Source organism: Camelus ferus, chromosome 6 (genome assembly GCF_009834535.1).
Source record: "Camelus ferus isolate YT-003-E chromosome 6, BCGSAC_Cfer_1.0, whole genome shotgun sequence".
Taxonomy (NCBI): domain Eukaryota; kingdom Metazoa; phylum Chordata; class Mammalia; order Artiodactyla; family Camelidae; genus Camelus; species Camelus ferus.
In genome coordinates this window covers 44022654-44047724 of record NC_045701.1, presented here as the reverse complement: position 1 = coordinate 44047724, position 25071 = coordinate 44022654, and the positions used below count along the sequence as shown (strand labels likewise).

The 25071-nt window shown below is 37.9% G+C and overlaps 1 long non-coding RNA gene across 15 annotated transcripts in view; it reads right to left on the bottom strand.

Moving 5' to 3' along the window:
- The window catches only part of LOC116664242, a 546043-nt gene that overhangs the window by 518461 nt on the left and 2511 nt on the right, over window positions 1–25071 (bottom strand). For all 15 annotated transcript variants that reach the window (XR_004320658.1, XR_004320649.1, XR_004320646.1 and 12 more), the window contains 2 exons: window positions 3837–12800; window positions 3475–3535 (listed from right to left, as the gene is read on the bottom strand). This is a non-coding gene — a long non-coding RNA (uncharacterized LOC116664242). The remainder of the gene's footprint in view (window positions 1–3474; window positions 3536–3836; window positions 12801–25071) is intronic.

The window sequence follows — 25071 nt, the reverse complement described above, 5'->3', positions numbered from 1 at the left end:
GAAAATTTCCATCTGGGAAGAAAAAGATCTGGACCCAGACAGCAATCTAGAGAGATTTCACTCTGCATATTTACTTTAAGTCAGTGAAGCAGGAATCAACTTAAAAACAAAGAATGGCAAGCAATGGTTTGTAATGTGCCTTGTGGGCATTAGGGGTGTTGACATTTGGGCGTAGTATTTAACAGATACCTAAATTCCTTGACTATAACTTTAATTTAATAAAATAACATGCCACTGTTTTGCTATATATTCCTTCCTATAAGCATGTATCAGGATTTTTACATATATGCACCTTCAAGGAGCAGTGACTACTCACCTGCAAGCACCTGAAGGCCTTGTGAAGGTCAAGCACTGGGTCTTAACTCTAACAGGAAGCATAAGAAAACTCAGAATCCAGGTCTCTACTCCTGGAACCTCAGTGCTGTTCTGTCTGAATTTAGCTGCCCTTCTTTTTTCCTTTACCTCTGGGCCCTTGAGAAGCTCAGTATCACATCCTGTGCTTTTAACCTTACTCAAGTACTGACGAACAGCTGAGAAAGATGTGCAACCCTCTCCACGGCTTTGACTTCTACGGTCCCGTGATTATTTTCTAGGTGCACAAGCAATAGGTATAAAATAGACCCTGTAAATTTTTATAGCAGATAGTGTGGCAACAACAAGTATTTACTGAGTGCCAAAGGTATAAAGCATCCCAGGTAGTTGAGATACATCTCAAAAAACAGACCTAGTTCCTGCTCTTAACTCACAAGCACTGACCATTTCACCTCTGAGTGTTTCTGCTTACTTGTAAAGTCACTGAGATCAAACTGAAATAACAAAAAGCACAGACGCAGACCTTAATCTGAGAGGTGTTTCTGCACCTATAAAGTAACACTCACTTAAAATCCCTTATACTGGGCGGGGGTGGGGGGTACAGCTCAGTGGGAGAGTGCATGCTTAGCATGCATTAGGTCCTGGGTTCAATCCCCAGTGCCTCTATTAAAACAAACAAACTTAACTATCCTCCCCCCTCAAAATTTTTAAGTCCCTTATAATAAGTAATTTCTCACCAATAGTGTACTCAGACCTGGAAAAGTCTAGAATTTAACTATTATACAATCCTTGTGTCTGGAAAAGCTAACCAATAAATCCTTTATGGAAATTTTCTATACCTTGACAGAGGTTTAGGTAACCCAGGCTTTTGCATTAATCAGAACTTATCTAATGGTATATTTAAGGTTTGAAAATCACTGCTACATAAATTTTACCTCAAAAAAGAAAAAGAAGTGAAAACAAATATTAAACTCGAATTACATGCATGCTAAAATGTCTAGGAGTGAAGTGAACTTATGCCGGCAACTTACTTTGAACTGCATCGAACAATAAGATAGATGGACAAAAGGCAAATATAACAGAATGTTAACAATCATAGAATCTAGGTGACAGTCGACAATTCTTTTAAATATTATTTATATTGAATATTTTTATAATAAAAGTTTAGGGAGAAAAATGTGGTCCCCTATAGCAGACCAATCACAGTTTCCTAACTGGCCCTAATTCTGGGATCACGTTGAGTTGCACAGACGAAGAGACCTATGAAAAAAACCCCATCAGTGGCAAACAATGCAAATATGACAGATCATGGAAAAAACGGGTTTATTTTCTAGGCACACGGAAGATGGAGGGAGGAGCAGAGAACCCTAACAAGCTCACTTAACATCACCCTGCTTTAGGGAAAAAAAAAACAACCTGCAATCACCAACTGAAAACCATGATCACAGTTTAAAAAAATATATCTGCAGGGCATGTTTTTAAAAATATTTTTATTATACTGAAAACAGAAAAATTGAGACAGAAATTTACTTTCTGTTTCAAAGTAATAAACTGCTACTACTGCCTTCAAGGAAGGGGGGATCACACAGAGTGAAGGGCCCTCTACCATAGAGCACCTTGGTGGGTATTGGGGCAGGAGACCAGGAGAGAGAAAAGGGAAGGAGAGGAAGAGGCAAGGAAAGGAGACAAAGAAATGGGAAAGAAATGAAGAGGGAGAGGGGACAGGGAGAGAGGGAGAAAAATTTGAAGTTCCAAGGCCAAGAAGGGAAAAAAGAGAAGCCAACCAGATAATGAAGAGCTGAAACAAACTAATTCAGTGAAACTCCATGATGGTGGGTGGCCAGAGGACATTCTGAGACCTGGGAGGCTGCCTGATTCATTTGAGCTTATTTGCACTGTTGCTGTGTAAACTCTGCTGTTATCCTTTCCCTAAATCTTCACTAAAGGCTCTTAAACTGATGAATATTTTATATGAATGGGCTTTAAATGGATTTCAGGCAGGGAGTTCAGTTTTGTTTCTGGGTCAGTGCAGTGCAGAAATCTTGAGAAGGGCTTCAGACTCCCACAGGCCTTGGAATAAGAGATGTCCACGTCAAATGTGACAATGAGTGTGTATATGTCCATGAATGACTGAAAAATTGTGCTGAACACTGGAATTTGACACAACATTGTAAAATGATTATAAATCAATAAAAAATGTTAAAAAAAAAAAAAAAAAAAAGAAAGAAAGAAATGTCCACGTCAATTTTATGGTGATCTCTGGGCTCAGGATGAATGGGAAGCAGCGGGGTTGGTGGGGGTCGGGGGACCAGACATTGGCTTATTCAAGGAAAAGCTGACCTGCTGAGAAAAAAAAATTTCAAACTCGCTTTTTCTCATCCATTTTTAACCCAGAACACCTTCACTACCAGATTTGGAAATTCAGTAAAGTCATTTTCAGCTTTTGGTGATCAGTCCTTTTTCATGGGGTTATATTGCCACCTATTGGTATTTGAAAAAAATATATCTTCATTATAGTTTCAAACCTGGAATTGTTTGGAAGCCTTAGAGTTTTTCATTTACTGGCAAATTCTTCCCTTGTGCCAGAACACAAACTTGTATGAGATGAGGTTCTTTGTCCTCCAAGACTTCATATTATCTAACGGCAAACTTAACAAAAAAACTTCTCTTATCTTTCAAGATTCAGGCACCATTTCATCAGTAAAAACCTTCCCTGACAGCAGGTTCCCACCATTCTGAGGCAGAAATTGACCACTCCCTACTCCATCCTGTACATATTTTTTTCTTAGCACATACAAAGTACTATTGTACTTATTTTATTACAATATCTGTCTCCTATAACCAGACCATAAACTCCTTAAAATTCAGAGACTGTATCTTTTGTGCATTTATATTGCCAGCACCTGAAACAGAACTTACACACTGTAGCCAGTAAGTCTATGGTAACTACATAAATTAATGACAATCTAAAAGCATAGGCAAAGCAAGTATCACTCCACATGAACTTTAACTCGTTCAAAATAATTTTAATTGTTTTAACTCTAGATATGCACATTATGTACTTCCTTATATATGTGCTTTTACATTGTCTAAAAAAACCCTCACATTTTACAAAATTCATACATATGAAATCAGCAGAATAAAGAACAAATATTCAGTTACCTCAGCGGGTATCTTTCCCATCAGTATATAATCCATAAACTCTTCATTTTCATAGGAAACTCTAAAATAAGATAGCGATGGACTCTCATCAGTTATGAGGACCAACTAAGAGGAAACATTCAGAGTAAATAAATTTTATTTGATAATGAGTCAGCATTGCTGAGGTATAAAGGAATCTGAAACTTGTATTATTTGAACTATCCATATTAGTTAAATAACCCAGGATCACAAACAGAATTGAGTTTGAAATCTATTGAGATCCTCATGTCACCCACTCTCCTATCTGAGTATGAACAAGAACTAAAGAGCTCTCTCCTTCAGAACTCTTAGGAGTGGCACTTCAAGGGAGCATAGTCACTTACCTTCAGTCAAAATAGAGTCAAAGAATGTGCAAAAGAAGTGTAGGATGTAGGGAGCCAATTCTCACAGGGTTCTGTACACACGCATTCTCAGCAGATGATCCGGACACCTATTTCACTAAGCAAAATTTGATGTAAATTCTTTTGTGTTCTTCCCATTTCCCTCAGACTATTTTCCATCCATTCCTCTTTCCTCATTGCTTTCTATTCTAAGGTTGATCTCATCCTTTCCCAGTTAAGTTCTGAGACTTCAACTCACAAACCATCTCTTTCTTCACTTTTCCTCCTCTTACCTTCCACCAGTTTCTCCCTACAGATCAAAACATCAAGTTTCTTCTTTCTTGGAGTGAAAAGAGCCCTCTTTGAGTCCTATTTCTGAAGAGCCCAGTGACATCCTAATTTCTTCTTACCTTCACCATTAATTTTCATTAAAGACTTCACAATACTCTTCTCCCTTCTATGGCACAATTCCTTGAGATCTGAGTTCTCCCAGACTCTTCTCTTAATACTGCTTTCCCTCAAATTACCAATAATCAATAGACTTGTCAAATTCAGTTACTCCCAGTTAAATTCTAGAGACTCAGACAGTCACAGTAAAGTGATTACTGCACTGAACATGCTTTTCCCAATCTTCTGCACTCTATCCTCTTCATACTTCTCTTAATCAGCTCTTTTCAGCTTCCTTCCCTGGAACCTCTTCTGCTTTCTACCTCTGAGATAGAAGGTAGAAGATGTACTAAACAGTTTAGTCCTCATCTTGTCCTCAGTTGACATACTCCTCCTTCGGGATTTCATCTGTTATTTCCATCCTTCTTCACTGACTTAACAAAAAATCTATTAAGGGCCGGCCGTGTGACAGGTACTTACCTTGGAGTTTGTGATTGAGCAGTGAACAAAACTAACAAGTTCCCCATTATCATGAGTTGATATTCTAGTGTATATTAGAAGGGAAGGGTGGGCAGTGACAAATACTCAACAAATTAAAAGGCAAGTAAACAAGAAAGTATTAAAATACAGTGGTAAAAACTTTGCAGTTGAGCCCTGTCAGATAAGGGCTCTGAGCTTAGCCTCCCCAAGGCTGGCACAGGTGAGCCCCAGAGGACCTAGACAGAGGGTTGGCTAGCTGACAGTGAGGATCAGCCAAGCTGAACTGACTCCAACTCACAGCCAGACTTCAAGGGGGATCTCTAACACCATGAGCCTTGTCAGCCGGGAGACATCACTAGGCTATGACCAAACTGCAGGAGAGGAGTCTAAATGCTGGCAGGGCGAGCAGCAACCAACAAAGGACATAACCATGGTGACCAGAGGAACCTTGAGACAACATGTGAATCGGAGAATCCCTCCTCCGTCAAGCATACCATCACAGAGGCTACCCCTCCACTACACACTCAGGTGCCATCTTAGAGAAGCTGAGACTCTGGGCAGCTACACTAAGACATTAAACACTGCTGAAAGGAAATGTTTACATTCTCACATAAGCCTAAATTTTAAACCTGACTGAATTAATTTCCCTGTAGCCTTTGCTGCTGTTGTTTGTTCTCTCATACTCCCGATCCCCCAATAACCAAGCTGAGCACTGTGAAGGGTGAATTAGAGCAAATAAACTCTTCCCTGAAGGTCTTAGTTGTGAAGTGGGTAGCCTTACGACATGGCTATGTGTTTGTCTCTAATTCTGACCTCTTTCTTGAGTTCCAGACCAGGATTTCTAAAACAAAATGTGTCTGTCCCATCTACAGACCAACTTTTTCCTAAATTTGCCTCAATTAAAATGAATTTCTGATCCATCTAATCAGATTGAAAAACTCAGAGTCTCCAAAATGCCACAAACCTGAGATATTGCTCAGATAGAAATTTTATTTATATTCTCACTGCCACTATGGTAGCTCAGAGCCTCTTTAACTTCATCTAAATGATTATTAAGTCTCTTAACTGGTTTTCCTTGGAACAGGGCATGAAGACAGGCCTGTGGGAGTAGGCACAAAGTGTGAGGATCTTTGCATCACATATTAATACCCATCAGAGAATATCCCACCATGGAAGAGGCACTAAAGAACCAAGTATATAGAATACTAACATGCTGACATCATCCAGCTTCTGTCATTGATCACCTTAGTGCTGGCACAGTGGACAACGTAGCCATGGTAGCAGGGACAGAGGCTATGCGTGGGCCCAACAGTACGCTCCCCCTCACCAAGGTTGATCGAGCTAACTGCCACAGAAGATTATCCAACTTGTCAGCAATAGAAACCAAAGCTGAGCCCCCAGTATGGCACATTCCCTCAAAAAGATCAACCAGACACTGTAAACTAATTACACTGGGCACTTTCCACTCTGGAAGGGGAAGTGATTCACTTTGACCAGAAACAACACATATTACAGGAACAAATTTGCCCTTCCTGACCAATAGGCAGTAACCAGCACCTATCTGAGACCTAACAATGTTTCTAGTTCACTTTATATCCTACATAACATTGCTTCAGACCAAGGGACCCTCTTTATAGCAAAGGAGATGTAAGCACAGACCAAATCCATTGGTCCTACTGCACGCTGCAGCATTCAGAAGCTGCCAGTCTGAGGGAGCAGTGGAAGGGCATTCTAAAGGCATGGCTGAGGCACCCCTTGCAGACGATACCAGGTGAGCACAGGACACCCTCCTCCAGGATGCAGTTATACTCTAAAACACCATTCTAGTACTGCATCTGTAATAAGTAACACACATGCAGGCAGGAAACAAAGGGGAGGAAGCAGGAATGGCCTCAACTGCCAACATTCCCAGTGACCCATTTAGAAATTTATACTCCCCTTCCCTGCAATGCTAGGTTCTATGAACCTAGAGGTCTTGTTCTCACCAAGAAACACAGCCCATTAAACCTTAAGTTACAACTGCCAGCTGGTTCAAGCACCTTGGGCCAAGAAACCAGAGGGCAAGGAAAGGAGTCACCAATCTGGCAGGAGTAACTGACCTTGGTCATCAGGAAGAAGCAGAACTTCTGTCACACAAGCACGGGGACACCCAGATGACAAACATGTGTTTGTCGTATGAAGGATACATGTGAAAGGTATCTGTCCTTTCATACTCCTTTGCCTAATTTTGACAACAAACGGACAAATAGCCATAGCTTAGAGACTATGGTAAGCATAAGGATTGGGCTTCAGAACTCTCTGTTATGAGGGACTCAGAGACCTCAGGTAATCCGCCCAAATCAGCAGAGGCATCGGCCAAGAGTAAGAGGAAATCTAGAATTGGCTGCAGGAGGACACAATGAATATTAGTTGTGATCCCAGGACCAGCGGCAGAGAGAAAAACTGGGGTAAGTCCTACTTCTCTTCCTCTTGTATTTCTAGAAGACCAACCATAATCCTGGAGGAGCTATGCCCAGATGGGGTGAACTTATTACATGAAACAAACAGATGATAGTAGGGATTGTGAGAATGCGCTTCTCAGGACTTTATTCAGGACTCAGGCACTCTTTCCCAAGTACAAGAAAGTTGCATGAGGCAACTCACAACTGCTATCTCACCAGAAATTTCCCTCAATTGAAGGGAGGTTCCTCAACTGAGGGTATGCCCCCTTTCCAGGAAAGTCCAAATCAAATGACCGGACCATGAAGGGCACAAGAGCCAGCCCCCTTGACCCAATTCAGAACAATTCTGAACAGCCATCTCAGGTCCAGAGCTCATAATGCAGAAGATGAACTGCATCACAGTTCAACTTCCCCCTCTTCCAGTCCTGCTTTGTTCACTCCCTTACGGGTGTTTTTCCAAAAGGCACCCCCCAATAAATCTTCTGTATGCACTCTCTGTCCTTTTGACATGTCTCCATTCATCTTAAAGCACTTCCTTGCTTTCTGTCATATTAAAATAATGCAAGCTCACCTTCTACTCTTCTTGCCCTAGAATGAGCCATTTATAAAGTAGTATTTTTGAATTAGAAGAGATATACTGCAAGAGAAATTGGTGAATCTAGATAAAAGTCTTTCAAATTCTTATTTCGAAAATTTTCAAGATGAAAGGTGGAAAAAAATACTTCTTTAGAACTTACAATAAGCATTTTTCAACAGTCAGTCATTACCCAGTGAGACTGGACCATGTGTATATCTGCCAACTTCATTGCTTACCACTACTTCCTCTCTTTTTTATCTTCCTATATCCTACAGTCACTGTTCAAACCCTTTTATTGGTTAGTAGAGAATACTAAGACTTCTTTAATCTCTGACTCCTCAAACATCTGCAAATCTCTCTTTCCCTGGCAGGTGACTGACAGCTTGGTCTTGCATAGGATTCATGGCGTATAATTCTCTCACTAGTCCATTGACATTATCCTACCATCTTCTAGCCTCCAAAATTGAATGCAGGAAATTCAATCTCAGTTTGGTTTTTTTGTTTTTTTTTTTTTTTCCTTCGCAAGTAACTTGTTTTCTCTATCTGGAACCCAGTATGATTTTATTGTTACCCCTGGATTTTGAAAATCTTATAGGGGTATTCCTATTATATAGTTATTTTTCTCATCAATGCTAGCAAACTTCAGTTGCAGTGAGGCAGTGGGGTACCCTTCGAGATGCAGACTTAGGTGTTTCTTCTAATGAGTTCTTACTATTTTCTCTCTCTCCTTTTTTTTTTTTTAAAAACCCTGTAGAACTCTTCCTTATATCTCCTGGATCTATCAAGTCTCTGTCTTCTCTCATTATTTCCTTTTATTTTTTATTTAGGTTTTGGGGGGCTTTATTTTTAGCAAAATTACACACGTGCATCATTTAAAACTTTATAAGACTTATTATGAAGTACATAAGGCCGCACACATTTCAAATTACTCACCCTTGAAGGCAATTGCTTTCAACTCTTCCTGCTGGTTTTTGGTATTTACCCCTAATCTATAAATAACACTCTTACAGTCTTACATTCTTACTGACTTTCAGTTATAGGTATTACTATCTCCTGATAATATTTATTACAAAAGATGAGATTTTAGCTCTCTTTCACATATAACCATCATTCTCCACACACACACACACACACACACACATACACACACCTGGGTTCCCTTGTTCTTCCAAAATCTTATCATGTTACGATAGGCCAATATCCATTTTTTTCCTAGTCTTTCTCCTCATGCTACCCCTCTAGCCAGCCCTTCTCGAGGCCTGTGGTATTGATACCACAGGATCATACTACAGGATACATAACCATTGTTTAGATAAAATCCATTATTCATATTGACCTTGTAAATACTATGATACCTGAATCATGTGTACTATGATTATTTTCCCTAGTTAAGAATTATTTTTTTCTCTTTTTTACTTTTCTGTGCTAATAACATTAATTTTTCCCCATATTCTCCAAAGCTTGTGTAAATCTCTTCTCAAGACACTCAAACCCATTAGGCATTTTATTAATTTCATCTCCTTGAGCCTTCTGACCTGTTTGAATCTAGACTGATTCAATTCCATGCCTGCTGCACAGCTGTCATTTGGTGGGTCTCTTCACCAGCACTCAGTAAATTCCTTTGTCTCTCTTTTGTTTTGGATCCTGCTCTCTCAATTGTTTTCTTCTTCCTTGACGTACACCATTATTTTGATGATGCACAGGCTCCAGTAATGTCCACAGAAATGGTATGTGGAAAATGAACCTTTAACTGAATGTCTTTGTTATAATTTATTTATCTGTATGTATTTGTTCTTAGTTTTAAGATAGTTCTTCCTCTTGATTTTTCCAATTGACTAATTCAAGCAGATCTCCAGAGTGACTCTTCTTAAATTCATCTTCTATAGTTTTGTTTCAAAGACTTTTTTCTATGTTTATAAGTATGGTGGTTAATTTTATGTGTAAATTTCACTGGCCATGGGGTACCCACATTAAACTTTATTTCCAGGCGTGTCTAGGAGGGTGTTTCTGGATGAGAGTAGCATTTGACTTGCTGGACTCACTGGACTGCCTTCCCCAGTGTGGACGGACATATTCCAATTTATTAATAGAGGGACTAAACAGAATAAAAAAGTGGAGAAGGAAGGGATTTTCTCCTTTTTTCCTGCTTCCCTGTTTGAGCTGACATCTCATCTCATCCTCTCCTGCCCTAGAAGTAGAATTTACACCACTGGCTCCTCTGGTTCTCCACCCTTCAGACTCAGACTGGATTACACCACTGGCTTCCTTAGATCTCCACCTTGCAGACAGCAGATAATGGGACTTCTCAGCCTCCAGAGGTTCTGTTTCTCTGGAGAACCTTGACTGCTACAGATTTTAGTATTGAGAGTGGGATGCTGCCATAATAAATACCTTAAAAAGTGGAAATGACTTTGCCACTGGTTAATCGGTAGTGGCTAGAAGAGTTCAGAGGGGCATGCTAGAAATATGAACATTAAGGATAATTACAGTGAGGGTTCAGAAAGAAAAGAGGAGACCTGGAGAGAAAACCTCAGTCTTCTTAGAGAATATTTAAGTAATCCTGAGCAGAATGTTGGCAGAAATATGGACCACAGAGGCCATTATGATGAGGTCTCAGATGGAAATGAGGAACATGTTATTGGAAACTAGAGAAAAGGTGATCCTTACTATAAAGTGGCAACCTGGTTGACTTGATTTCATGTTCTAGTGTTCTGTAGAAGGTAGAACTTGCAAGCAGTGAAACTGGATGTTTAGCTGAGGAGATTTCTATGCAAAGTATTGAAGGAGTCATCTTTAGTATTCTCTTCCAAGAATGCTTTCTTATTTTGTAATATAGATAGGCTGGGAATTTCTCAAATCTTTAAGTTCTAGTTCCTTTTTGCTTAACAATTCCATCTTCAAATCATTTCTCTCTTTTATCATAAGCAGTCAGGAGTTCCAAAGTTCCAAATACAATGGTGGGACAGGCAAAGGATAGACATTCTCATTCCAAAAGGGAGAAGGAGGGAAAAAGAAAGGATGACAGTCTCCCAAGTAAATGCAAAACCTAATGCAGCAAATTCCATTAACCTTTAAGAGTTGAGAATAATCTTCTTCGCCTGATGCTTTGAACTTTGCAATGAAGATGCAATGAAGACTTTGAACTTCAGATGTTAGAGACAATGCTGAAAATGAGTTAAAATTTTGGGAGCTGTTGGAATGGATGGATGTGTTCTGCATGTGAGAATATGAGTTTTGGAAGGTCATGGGCAGAATATTATGGACTGAATGTTTGTGTCCCTCCAAAATTCATATGTTGAAATCCTAAATCCCTGTGTGATGGTATTAGGAGGTGGGGGCCTTTGTGGTGATTATATCATGAGAGTGGAGCCCTAAGGAATGGGATTATTGCCCTTATAAAAGAAATCTCAGAGAGCTCTCTTGCTCCAGCCTCCAAACTGTGAGAAATAAATTTTTGTTGTCTAAGCTACCCATGCAGACTATGATATTTTTGTTTTCGCAGCCTGAACTAAGACAGTATGGAATCTTCACTCAATGAGAAAATTGACATTTTAATTTGCTCCAAGATTTATAAAAATTTCCACAAAGCAAACCATAAGAAGTATTTAAAAGTAAACATATTATAGGCCACAGTCACTAGTCATAATTCAGTAATATAAGAACTAATTTTTAAATGGTTTGAAACATCTTAATGACTTAAAAATTAATTCCTAATCAAAGAGAAAAATCACAAACTCTAGAAATTATTGAAAAGGTAAATGTATAAAAATTTACATAACATAGCCAAAGCCATAATTAGACTAAAATTATATCCCTAAATATTTTCATTATGAAGATAAATGACTAAAAGTGCAGAAACATTATATTTAAGGTTTTTTTTAAAGCACAGAATTAACCAAAACAAAATATGAGAAATAAATGGATAAGAGACATAATCTATGATACAGGAAAAGAGAAGAAGAATTAATATATAATTCCAAAAGATGTTATTTTAAAGATTAATAAAATACTCATATACACATACACACACACATACCCTTTATAGCTCCTGCTTAAGAATTTAAGACAAAAAATTAGCAAGACTAGAAACAGAAGAAATGTATGATTTCCTAGAAAATACAGATAACCCAAAGTAAACCAAGTAGAAAACCCAAACTGACTAATTAGCAAAGAGGATACTGGAAAGGTGACTATTATTTTAGATAATAATATACACAAAGGACCTTTAAATCTGAGTTCTACCTAACTTTAAAGAAACAAGTAATTATAATATTATTTTTAATTATTCCGTACCAAATAAAAAGATGAAATGTTTCCCAATTCATTTCATGAAGCCCACATAGCTTTATTACCAAACTTAGTTTAAAAATAAACTCAAAACTATAACCCTTTCTAATTTTTTCAGTTACTAAGACTATATTTTATAAATTACCCTAATATTTATTAACCTAAATCAATAATATTTTTTTGTTCATGAATCTGCAGTTTGGACAGGCCTTGGAGAGGATAGCTCACCTCTGTTCCAGTCAGCATCAGCTGGTGTGGCTCAAAGACTAAGATACTAACATGTCTGGTGGTTGAGGCTGTCAGATGAGATCTTGGCTGGCGCCAGAATGCCTATACATGGCTTCTGTATGCAACCTAGGCTTCACACCATGGTGGCTAAGTTTTAAAAGTAAGCATCTTGAGAGAGACAGGCAGAAGCAGTGCCATCTGTTATAACCTAGCCTTGGAGTCATACAGTATCACTTTCTCCAATTCTACTAATCAGTGCAAAGCCCAGACCAGGTTCAAGGAGAAGGGAATTAAACCCAGTGTCTTGCTGGGAAGTAGCAAGGTTCTAAAAGAGTATGCAGGACCATAAATATTGTTGGAATCAGTTTTCAAAATTATAGCATACCACAATCCACCTTCTGGCCACAGCAATTCACATCCCTCCTACATGCAAAATAAACTCATTCCATCACTCCAATACTCGTAATATCAATCAGGCTGAGGTTTGAGGTCCAGGTACGGACAAACTTCTTGAGTATAGTTCCTTAAACACAGCCCACTGAGTATAGTTCTTCTTGATTTGAAGAGCTGTAAACAAAAAAGATAAGTTATCTGCCTCCACAAACACAAATACACAGTAGTAGAGCAGGCATTGTTAACTCCTATGGACACTCCCATTCAGAAAGGAGGGAAGGAGATAGCAGTTACTGGTCCATTAAAAGCCTGAAATCCAGCTGGGTACATGCTGCTAGTTTCTCTATTACAACTCAGTTGTACTGCTTGGGAATGATTCTCTGTGGCTCATGGCTCCCCACCCTGGGCTGTCGGTTCATGTTAAGTAGACAAGTACTTAGCACACTCCCTGCCGATAGACGTTTGGAATCCAAAAGCCTCTTTTCATTTTGTACTCTCTGTGCCTTTCAGTCCAAGCTGATATAATCCTTTGTGGATCAAGAGAATAAGAAGATAAACTACAGACTGGGAGAAAATATTAGTAAAAAAAAAAACATATCTGATAAAAGACTGTTACCTAAAATATACAAGGAATTCTTTTTTCTTTTTAAAATTTTATTGGAAAAGCATTCCTTCTGAAAAAGATTTTTTACAAATAGCAGTATTATTTTTCTTCTCAATAGTATTGTAACTAAGTTATTTACTCTCCCTGCTCCTAACCTTTGGAGGCAAACCTTGGAGAAGAGGCTTTGACAGCAGCAGGTGGGCTTCCAATTGTGTTAGGAGGAGTTCAATTAAAATATATCAAAAAATCTGAAAACGCAACAGTAAGAAAATGAACAAGCTAATTTAAAAATAGGCAAAAGAGCTAAACAGATGCCTACCAAAGCAGATACACAGACAGCAAATAAGCATATGAAAAGACGCTCAACATCATACATTATTAGGGAAATTCAAGTTAAAACGATATACACGACATATCTATTAGAACGGCCAAAATCCAGAAAACTGACACCACCAAATGCTGCTGTGGATGTGGAGTAACAGGAACTCTCATTCACAGGATGGTGGGAATGCAAAATGGTACAGCCACTTTGGAAGACAACTGACAGCTTCTTACAAAATTATATATACACTTATAATATGATCCAGCCATCATCCTCCCTGGTATTAACCCAAAGGAGTTAAAAACTTATGCTCACACAAAAACTTGCACACAGGTGGTTTCAGTAGCTTTATTCATAATTGCCAAACCTTAGAAACAACGGAGATGTCCTTCAGTAGGTGAATGGATAAATAAACCATCCAGACAATGGACTATTATTCTGCACTGAAAAGATAAGAGCTATCAAGCCATGAAAAGACATGGAGGAAGCTTAAATGCGTATTACTAAGTGAAAGAAGCCAACCTGAAAAGGTTACATACTGTATGACTCCAACTATATGACACTCTGGGAAAGGCAAAATTATGGAGGCAATAAAAAGATTAATGGTTGTCAGACGCTGGGGGAGGCATGGAATAGGCACAGCATAGAGGATTTTAAAGGCCTGTAATAGCAGATATATGTCATTACACATTTGTCCAAACCTACAGGGTTCACATCAACAGTGAATCCTAGTGTGAACTATAAACCAGGAGATAATGATGTGCCAATGTAGGTTCATCAACTTTCACCAAAGGTACTACTATGGTACATGAGAGGGACAAGGAGGTATGTGGGAACTCTCAGTGCTTTCTGATGAATTTTGTTGTGAACCTCAAACTGCTCTAAAAAATAAAGCCTTTCTCTTAACTGTATAGATTTCTTGTGAATCAACTTAAACTTAAAATCCATTCCATTAGACTAAAATCACACCTATAAATTTCAGTATAAATCCTTGAGCTTCCTCTAAGGGTCCTGGGGGACAAATCTCTTAAAATTCTTAGAGGACCTTTTCGTTTAATAAAGGAGGTCTGTGAGGCATGACGTGTCCTCAAGACCCTTAGAGGGACAGTTTGCCTTTGTGAGGCATGACATTAAGTTTCCTGATCCCTTTATTAAGAGTTTTACAATCACTCCCTTGGTTTCATGGTTAAACCATGTTGTCTCACAATATTCTAGATTTGATCTCTTTCCATAACACTTTTCTTAATTTGAAAATTGTCTGAAACTTGGAAAAACTGAAAAACAATTTTATTTCCAAACTCAGGGAGTTCTGGTTCCTTTATATTAACAATTCTTTTATTAGCTTCTCTCTCTTAGTCTGATCAGACTACTATTAGCAAAATGCCAGACACTTGATGGCTTATAAACCACAAAATTTATTCTTCATAGTCCTGGAGGCTGGAAGTCCAAGATCAGTATGCCAGCTGGTTAGGTTAGGTTCTGGTAACCTCTTCTGGGTTGCAGACTGCCAACTTCTCACTGTGTTCTTTCATGGTAGAAAGGGCTAGGAGCTCTGTTGGGGGTCCCTTTTATAAGAACACTAGTCCCATTCACGAGGGCTCCACCCTTATGACCTAAGCACCTCCCAATGGCTCCATCTCCTAATATCATCACACTGGGCATTAAGATTTAACACATGAATTTTGGAAGACACAAGCCTTGACACTACTGCACTTTCTCCTATCAATTTTACTATAAGTAGTAAGAAATAGCCAGACAACACCTTCATATATCCCTGGAAATATCTTTATCATACAATTCATTATAACTATTTTCTATTTGCCACATCACTGTAAATGACAACGTTGCTAAGCTTTCTGCTATTACATAACAAACATCTTTCCTCCAGTTCCCAATGATATTTTTTTCACTTCCCTTTAAACTTTCCCTGATATCTCCTTGAGGGGCATCAAGCTTCCAAAAACAAATTCTTCAAGGTCATCCCACCTTCTGCTCACTGTCTAGTCCTGTCTAGTTTAGCCTCAGTCACAGCTACATTTTTAGGTTTCTGTTACATGGCACCCCACTTCCATATACCAAGATCTAATTCAGTTTCTATGATTGCATAACAAATTACCCCAAAATTTGGTGGCTTAAAAGAACAGCTATTTATTTTGCTTAAGAACCTATAATTTGTACAGGGCTTTGTGGATATGACTCATTTCTGCTCCACTTAAGGGAGACATAAACAACAGCAAAGAATTACAGATGCTATAATAGAAGTTTAGAGTATAGATGAGGGCACAAAGGAGGCAGTGGTTAATTCCACCTGGTAAATCACAGAAAACCAATCCTGCAGTCAAAGTTGGGGGCTGACATGAAGAGGAGCAGGTATCAAACAGTGAGTTCTATTTGGAAAATCACAAGTACATTGGTATGAATGAGTCCAGAGATGGGAGAGCAGAAAGGAAGTAACTGGTGAGAGATGAGGTTAAAAGCAAGGCCGGGAACAGACAATATTTCTATGGAAGGAAGCAAGAGGCCTGGGGTCATCAGCTGTAACACTACCAGAAGCTAGCCATGGGGAGTAACCGCAACTGGGAATCATAAGGGACTGTGAAGAACTACAACTGTTAAAGGTGCCTATGATGAGAATCTGACATAAGAAGGAATAGCAAGAGGTGCTGACACAGAGGCTGTCAAAAGGTGCCACTTTGGTGGTACCTGACAGAAAAGCTACCAGGAAAAAAAGCAAGAAAAGCTCTCAACTGGAGCAGCCAGGTCGGGCTGGGGTTCCCTGCACATTCTGTATTTCTGAATGGCACATCCCAACTTTTACCTCAGAGAGAGAGAAGGTTTTCCCCAGTATCTACTTAAGAATTTGTCCATTTCTTCTAGGTTGTCCATTTTATTGGTGTATAATTGCTCATGGTAGTCTCTTACGATCCTTTGTATTTCTGTGGTGTCAGTTTAATTTCTCCTTTTTTATTTCTGATTTTATTGATTTGGGGCCTCTTTTTTTCTTGACGAGTCTGGCTAAAGGTTTATCAATTTTGTTTATTTTTTCAAAGAACTATCTTTTAGTTTCACTGATTTTTTCTATTGTTTTTTAGCCTGTATTTCATTTATTTCTGTTCTGATCTTTATGGTTTCTTTCCTTCTATTAACTTTGGGTTTTATTTGCTCTTCTTTATTTAGTCACTTTAGGTGTAAAGCTAGGTTGTTTATTTAAGATTTTTCTTGTTTCCTGAGGGAAGCTTGCATCACTATTAACTTTCCTCTTAGAACTGCTTTTGCTGTGTCCCATAGGTTTTAGATCACCATGTTTTCATTTTTATTTGTCTCTATGTATTTTTGTATTTCCTCTTTGATTTCTTCAGAAATCCTTTGGTTGTTCACTAGTATACTGTTTAGCTTCCACATGTTTGTGTTTTTTACAGTTTTTTCCCTGTAGTTGGTTTCTAGCCTCATAGCATTGTGGGCAGAAAAGATGCTTCACTTGATTTCAATTTTCCTAAATTTACATTGTGGCCAAGCATGTGATCTATTCTGGAGAACGTTCCATGTGCACTTGAAAAGAATGTGTGTTCTGCAGCCATGTCTAGGGGCATGTTTAGAGGTAGCTGTGGGCTCAGAAAGTCTTTAGTCAGCTTGTCTGGTGATGAGTGGAGCTGTGTCCCTGCCTAAAGAGATGTTTGGCCTGAGGCATCCTAACTCCAGTATCTACTTAACAGGTAGAAGTGGTGGTGATCATGAGAACTCAAATAAATTTCTTTCCAGGAAATATACAGAAATTTAGTGAGACCTGCAGTTATTTATATAGGCTAGATTATCCACTCAGATTCATGGTGGAGAAATCATAAACTGGAAAAGAGGGCTGTACTCTCTCATATTCTCAACATCTCTCTCCTCTCTTCCTGTCTCTCATTCTCATTCTCATTCTCTCTCTACTTCAACCTACTACATTTCTATATAACCACACTTTAATCTCCTATTTCACCCAGGAAGCCAATAACATGAATTCAATATGAAATCCTGACTGTCTATTACATGTTTTCTCCTTAGAAATAAAGATTTTTATTTGGCAATGACAATTTTTGGAAAAGAACTGAGAACAACATTTAGAGAAAAGATTATTACTCTATAAAATAAACATTATCTTACCAAGTCTTTTTTTCCTGACAGATACAAAATCTAACTGTACTCCCTGTGCCTAAGGAGTCATGATGGCAACTGAGATGCTGTCAGTTCTTAAAGCTCAAGTGGACAAGAATTATAGTGGAAATTTCAAATAGAATTACTAGTGCAATAACTGCAGCCACTCAGATAAGAAGATATGTATGAAGAATGGAAGTGGAAAAAATGTCTCTCATAAACTGACAAACCATGAGCACTATTTCCAGTAGGATAAATCTCACTTATACTTGAAAACAAGCTTATATGAAACTTAAATAGAACCTGATCAGATGAAAAACAAATTTAAGATTTGGATTCAGGCAGCTCTAGCAGGTGGATCTCTTATTTTATTGTTTCAACACTGATGTAACTCAGTTATTAACTTATGTTTTTTGATTCTTGCTCCTGGAATCAACTGCCTATATCACTGTAACTTCTGTTTAAAAATAACAATAACAACAACTTAAAGAAAGAAAGAATCTCACTGACCAGCAAATGGCCATTTCCCCTATGTGGGGGGTGCCTTCATGGCAGTATCCTGTATGCCCCTGGCCTGGCTACAGCTGGTGGGATGGAGTACTGAGTTCAGCAATCACCAATCAGCTGTAGATGAGTTGGCAGAGTCATGTGGCAGTGCAAAGAGCCATCATGTGCAAGAAACTGCCTAGAAGCTCTTCCTAGGAAGGGACTGTGGCCATAACAAGTTCTACACAGATTGGGTAGTACCCATGTATTTAGAATCTCCAGGCTCTGTTCTCAACTGTGAGACAGCCCAAAATCAGAAGGGAGAGGAAAAGTCCCATTTATCAACATGGTACATTAATCTACTTTGAAATTTACATTATCTTTTAATTATTTATTTTAGAGGCTCTATTTAACAGCCTTTTTAAAATGGAAATATTTAGGTAAAATCTTATAGGCAGTTAGGTAGCAGAATCCTTATGTGCTTATAACGTATGTACTAGTTTCTTTATCTCAAAATTGCCCACAGAGAAATCCAATACAACCAAAAAGACTCCACAAAAAATAAATTAAAAGTTCTCCATTCTATCCAAAAGAAAACAAGTCAAGATCATTTTCCTTTGTTCAGAAACGTCTGAAGGTCTTCTATTTACAACATTTACCACTTGGACAGGTAGATTAGTATCTTGTGTAATCTATTCTCAGGAGCAAGTAAATATATTTTGGATACTGACAAAAAGGACAGACATGCAGAAAAAATAAAGGCAATTGTGCTTGGATAGTGATCTGGGTAGGAGGAGGTTGGGGGAAAGGAAGAGAATATTGCAAACTATGACACTGGCCACCTGCTACAAAGCCTATTCTACATCATACAGTTTAAAGATTCTCCAAAACTAATCTATTTTCTACAAAACCTCCCTAAAACACCTCACAGAACTGCAACACTCATTTTGGAGGCAAGTGGTTTAATGACAAAAAAAGAATGTTAAACTAAAACCTGAAACTGTACAATTTTTAGAATAAAACATAGAGGAAAAGCCCCTTGACATTGATCTTGGTAATGATTCTATGGATATGACATCAAAAAGCAACAAAAGCAAAAATAAATAAATGAGATTACATTAATCTTCTGCACTGCAAAAGAAAAATCAACAAAAAGAAAAGGCAATCTACGGAATGTGAGACAATATTTGCAAACCACATATCCCATAAATGGTTAATATCCAAAATATACAAGGACACATACAATTCAACAGCAAAAAACCAAACCATCCAATTTAAAAATGGGTAGGGAAACTGAATAGATATTTTTCAAAAAAAAGATATATAAAAAAATGGCTAACAGGTACATGAAAAGATGCTCAACATCACTAATCATCAGGGAAATGCAAATTACAACAAAAATGAGCTATCACCTCACATCTGAATGGGCTATTATCAAAAAGAAAAGTGTTGGCAGGCATATGGAGAAAAGGGAACCCTTGTGCACTATTGGTGGGAATGTAGACTGGTATAGAGCCACTTTGGAAAACAGTAGGTAAGTTCCTAAAAAAATTAACCATAGAACTATGATACAGGCCAGCAATCACACTCCTGAGTATACATCCAAGAGACATGAAATCAGGAACCCAAAGAGAAATCTGTACCCACCACGTTCATCGCAGCACTATGCACAATAGCCAAGATATGGAAACAACCTAGGCATCTATCAATGGATGAATAAAGAAAATGTTATACACACACACACACGGATACTACTCAGCCATGAGATAGAAGGAAATCCTGCCATTTTCAATAAAATGGACAGTTCTTGATGGCATTATGTTAAGTGACATAAGTCAGAGAAAGACAGATAATGTATGACCTCACTTATATGTGGAATCTTAAAAAAAAAAAAAAAAAAGAGCAACAAATAGAAACAGAGTAGAACAGTTGTTGCCAGGAGCTTCGAGGTGGGGGAAATGGGAAGATGTTGATAAAAAAAAAGTACAAACTTACAGTTATAAGACGAATAAGTTCTGGGGATCTAACATATAGCATGATGACTACAGCTAACAATGCTGTATTATATATTTGAACGTTACTAAAAGAGTAGATCTTATTAAGTTCTCACCAAACACAAAAAAATAAAAATCATGTAAGGTGATAAAGGTGTTTAGTAGCCCTACTGTGGTAGTCATTTTGCAATACATATGTGTATCAAACTTCACACTGTATACTTTAAACTTATGCAATGTTATATGTCAAGTATATCTCAATAAAGCTGGGGGATAAAAAGGATGAACATAGGAAAACAGGTATTTGCAATACACAAATAATGAGCAATTTAAAATGTCTACTAATTTTACAAATCTATCAATCTGTGTTAAACCTGTTTGTCTCACTGACTAATCATCAATCCATGAGAACATCATCTCAACTATAGGTCCTTAAGTGTATAAGTTCAAAAATATGCCATATTAGAAACTGCCTGGCTATTCCACACATTTATACATTTCTCAAGTCTCAACATTAACAGCATTTCCTTGTAGGCCATGGTAAGAATTGTGGTCTCCATCTTAAGAGCCAGAAAAAGTTACAGATACTTTTCACATAGAAGAGGATATGACCAGATTTGCATATAAAATGAAGTTGTAGCATGAAGAATGAACTTCTGATGTGTTGGGGATGGGAGGAGTTGAAAGGATGGAGGTATGAAGTTATTGTAAAATACTATTGCAGTGGTACTTATGAATAGAATCTTGGATAGTAATCTATGCCAGATTATGGACTAGCGTGGTAGCAGCAGAAAGAAAAAAGGATGAATTGCAGAGATATTTAGAAAGTAAAACTGACAGAACTTGGCTCTGCCTAGCATATGGGGAGTGAGGGTGAGGGAGCTCTCAAAGACAGGCAGTTGGTTTCTGATTAAAGAAACAGAATGGATGGTGATTCCACTTATTAAGAAAGGGGACACTAGAACAGAACCAGGTTTTAAGAGAACAGCTAAGTCTGATTAGAGGCATACCGAGTTTCAGAGGGAGCTGAAAGAAGTGTTTGGCACATACTAAAGGAGCAGATATTATTGTTATTATGACTATCCTCAACCTCCCTTTGTCACATGTAGGGTCATATCCATGTACTCTTCCACTTGAGATAGATATGGCTGATGGGCATTGTATCCTCATAAATTATGGGTCACATACGAAGATCCCTGAATTTCTTGCCCTGGGGTGAGCTGAAGGAGTATGGGTAGATCTCAGAGCACATCTACACATGTTGGATGTAACAGCATCCAACACCCCTAGATGAGGGCTTGGACATTTTATAACAGTGCTCCCCAAACCCCAGCTCAGACTTCAGAGAAAAGCCTGCTTTTCACCGGACTGTCCTTCCCAAGGTTGTTGCATCAAAAGTAGAGGATTATTTCTTATTTGCCAGCTTCCTCCCAAAATGCAGCCAGATAAGTAGAGTCTACTTACTATTCAAATGTTCTATCTTACTAAGAGAGAATAAATGATGGCCAAAAAAAGAAAAAAAGTTGAGAAATCAAAATGTTCTTCTAAGTAGGCCTCACTGACCATTTTTCATGTATCTGAAATAAAAACACACTGTCTAAATTCTATATATAGAATTTTTTCCAAAGGGAGAAAATCATAATAGTCTGTAGGAAATTTTCCAACATACAAGCTGTATACAATTTTTCATTTCCTCAAGTTAAAATCTTCACAAACAGAATCTTAAGAAATATTTTAAATATTGAGAAATTCACAGAGTTTTTGATATATATATATAGAAAGACACTCTCCTTGACCAAACAGCTTAATCAAGCTCCTCTGAACCCTCTTCTCCACTAAGCTTCAACCTCTGGCCTTCCATGTTCATCTTTGTACCACACAGTTTTAACAAAAATCCTAAGTCAGCTTTGCATCAATCACCTATACTCAGTATCTAATCACCCAGCCTGCTTTCAGCAAGAATTCTGTCAAGTTGGTTTTTCACCAGAATCCCTCCTACCCCTGATGTTTCTTCTTAGTAATTTTCCATCCACTCTCCCCCAGCATGCTCCTTGGCCATAAATCCCCACTTATTCCTGCTTTATTCAGAATTGAGCACATTTCTATACTGAGGTATCTTCTCTGCTACAGAAATGCTCCTGAATAAAATCTGCTTTTACCACGTTAACACATCCAGTTCTGGTTTCTTTGACAATATGAAACTATATACACAGTTTCTACAGATATACACATAGACACACATATAAAGGAGATTATAAAACTTTTTTTCTAAAAGTGAAATAATACTTAAGAGGACAGTGTATCATATCAATTCCCTAGACAGGATAGCGAAACATAATTCCCTACCCCTCTTTGAATTAATATCCTTTGCAATATGACTTTGTAGCTCTTCCCATCAAAAGGTGTAGTCAATTCCCCTATTCTTTGAATCTGGGCTGGCTTTAAGACTTGTTTTGGCCAAAAGCGTCCAACAGAAGTGACACTGTTAAGTTCTAAACCAGTTCTAAGTCTGTACCTCAAAAGTCCTTCCAGTTCTGCTTACCTTGCTTATATCCCCACAACTGTCTTATGAACAAGTCTAGGTTAGCCTGGGGCAGGATAAGAGAGACACAAGGCCCTTTTGCCCCCATTGCCTCAGCCAAGAGCTCATCAACTTCATAAACAAGCTGAAAACATTTCAATAGGAGGACTGGAAAATAAAGACAGGGCATTTCTTAGAATATACAGCCAAAAGAAAAGAAAACATAGGAGAACAAAAGATATAAGAAATGGAAAACAAATCTAAAAGATTCAACATCAAACTAACAGAAGTTCCAGACAGGGAAAATTAAGCAGATATAGGGGAGGAAATAATCAAATAATAGAAGAAAATTTCAGAAAGCTGAAGAAAAATACAAGTCTTTATATTGAAAAGCCCTATATCAGGCACTAATCAGATGAACAAAAATCAGATCCATACCTGGATACATTCTCAAGATTTTTTGAGCATGAAGTTTATGTGAAAAATATTTTAAAAGCTTCCAGGAAGGTAAGAAATAAGCAGGTATCAGGCTTCTCAGCAGAAACACAAAATGCTAGAAGTCAATGTCCCTTGCCTTCAAAGTTCTGAGGGAAAAATGTTTAGAATTTTGAACTTAAAATTCTATATCCATAGGTCCATCAACTGTAAAGGTCAAACAAACATTTTCAGACACATAAGAAACCGAAAATTTGTTACTAAGCAATGTTCTGAAGACATCAAGGATGCTGTTCAGTGAAATGAAGTGAGGGACAAATAAAACATAGGATCTAGGAAATGGAAGATCTAACCCAGTAACACAGGGAAGGAAACATCCAGAATAACAATCACGCAGCAGATCTAGAGAGCAACAAATCCCACACTAAAACAAAAGGTTCTAAAAGGACTGTCTCCAAGAAGAGAGTGCATTCTTAAAACTGAGTGCAACAGAGAAACCACATCATTTTGAGAACCCAATGAAGGTATCTTATTGTCAATCAAAAGAAAAAAAAAACAGTACTTCTAAACTCTAGAGGGGAAAAAAAAGCCACATATGAAAGTCAAGATTCAATTATAAAGAAAATTAAAGTATTAGATAATTTTGAGAAATTTATGTAGTAGAAGAAAAATTAAATCTATTTGGCCTTGATCCTAAAAACATTCTCTTTAGGATCATGACTTTGGACACAGAGACAAAGAAATATAATCACAGTATAAACTATTTGGTTCTGTATTACACAATCATAATAAGTTTGATAGTTAAATGTGGTTTACTGGTTTTTTTTTTTTACTTAAACTTTTTTAGAATAGTTTGATTTATAGAAAAATCACCACAGAGAGTTCCTGTGTACCAGTTTTCCCTACTATTAACATCTTACATTATATGGCTCAGTTGTCACAACTAGAGAATGAACACTGGTACTTTAATACTAAATAAACTACACACTTAGCTTGGATTTCACCAGTTTATCCCTAATATCCTTTTTCTGTTGCAGACCCCATTCGGGATACCATACCATACTTAGTGATCATGTTTTCTTATCTTTTTCTGGTGACAGTTTCTCAGACCTTATTTTTGATGACCTTAACAGTTTTGAGGAGTATTGGTCAGTTATTTTGTTCATTCTAGCCTCCTCTCTCCCAACCCCCGCCCCGTGCTTCTGTCCAATCTCCCTTTCCAACAGTGAGAAGCCTGGCTCCTATCAGCCACCATACGTTCAGGTCTTGGTTCATTCCCAGTATACATGTGTAGCAGTTTCAGAATTGTTAACCCATACCCCTACAAGAAACAACTTTACCAACCAGAGTACAGTGTTTATGTGTACTTTTATATTCAGTTTTACCACATCCAGTCAAAGCATTCTTCTCCAAAGTTATTCAAATCAAGCATCTGTTTCCCCATTTCTTCAGTGAGGTTATGTCATACACATTTCTAATACATTTGTTGGATTATTTTATCAATCTGCATTATATTCTGGGATCCCTCAAATTCCTGACTGATGTTTTAAAATTTGCACACATTAACCTTTTTATGCTGTAAAGTTCTATGGATTTAAAAAAATGCATAGCATCATACATTCACTACAACAGTTTAGTTCATCACCCTAACAACTCCCATGTGCTTGCCCAAGTCAAACACTCCCCCTTCCTCAACTCCCTGACAACCACTAATCTGCTTTCCATTCCTATCGTTTCACCCTTTCCAGAAGGCCATATGAATGGAATCATTTAGTATGTAGCCTTTTCAATCTGGCTTCTTTAACTTAGCAAAATCCACTTAAGACACATCCATGTTGCAGCACTAGTTAATAGTTCATTCCTGCTTTCCATTAATTAATACCCAACAGTATGGCTGTATCATCGTTTTTGTTTATCCATTCATCTATAGAAGAACTTGGTTGCTTCCA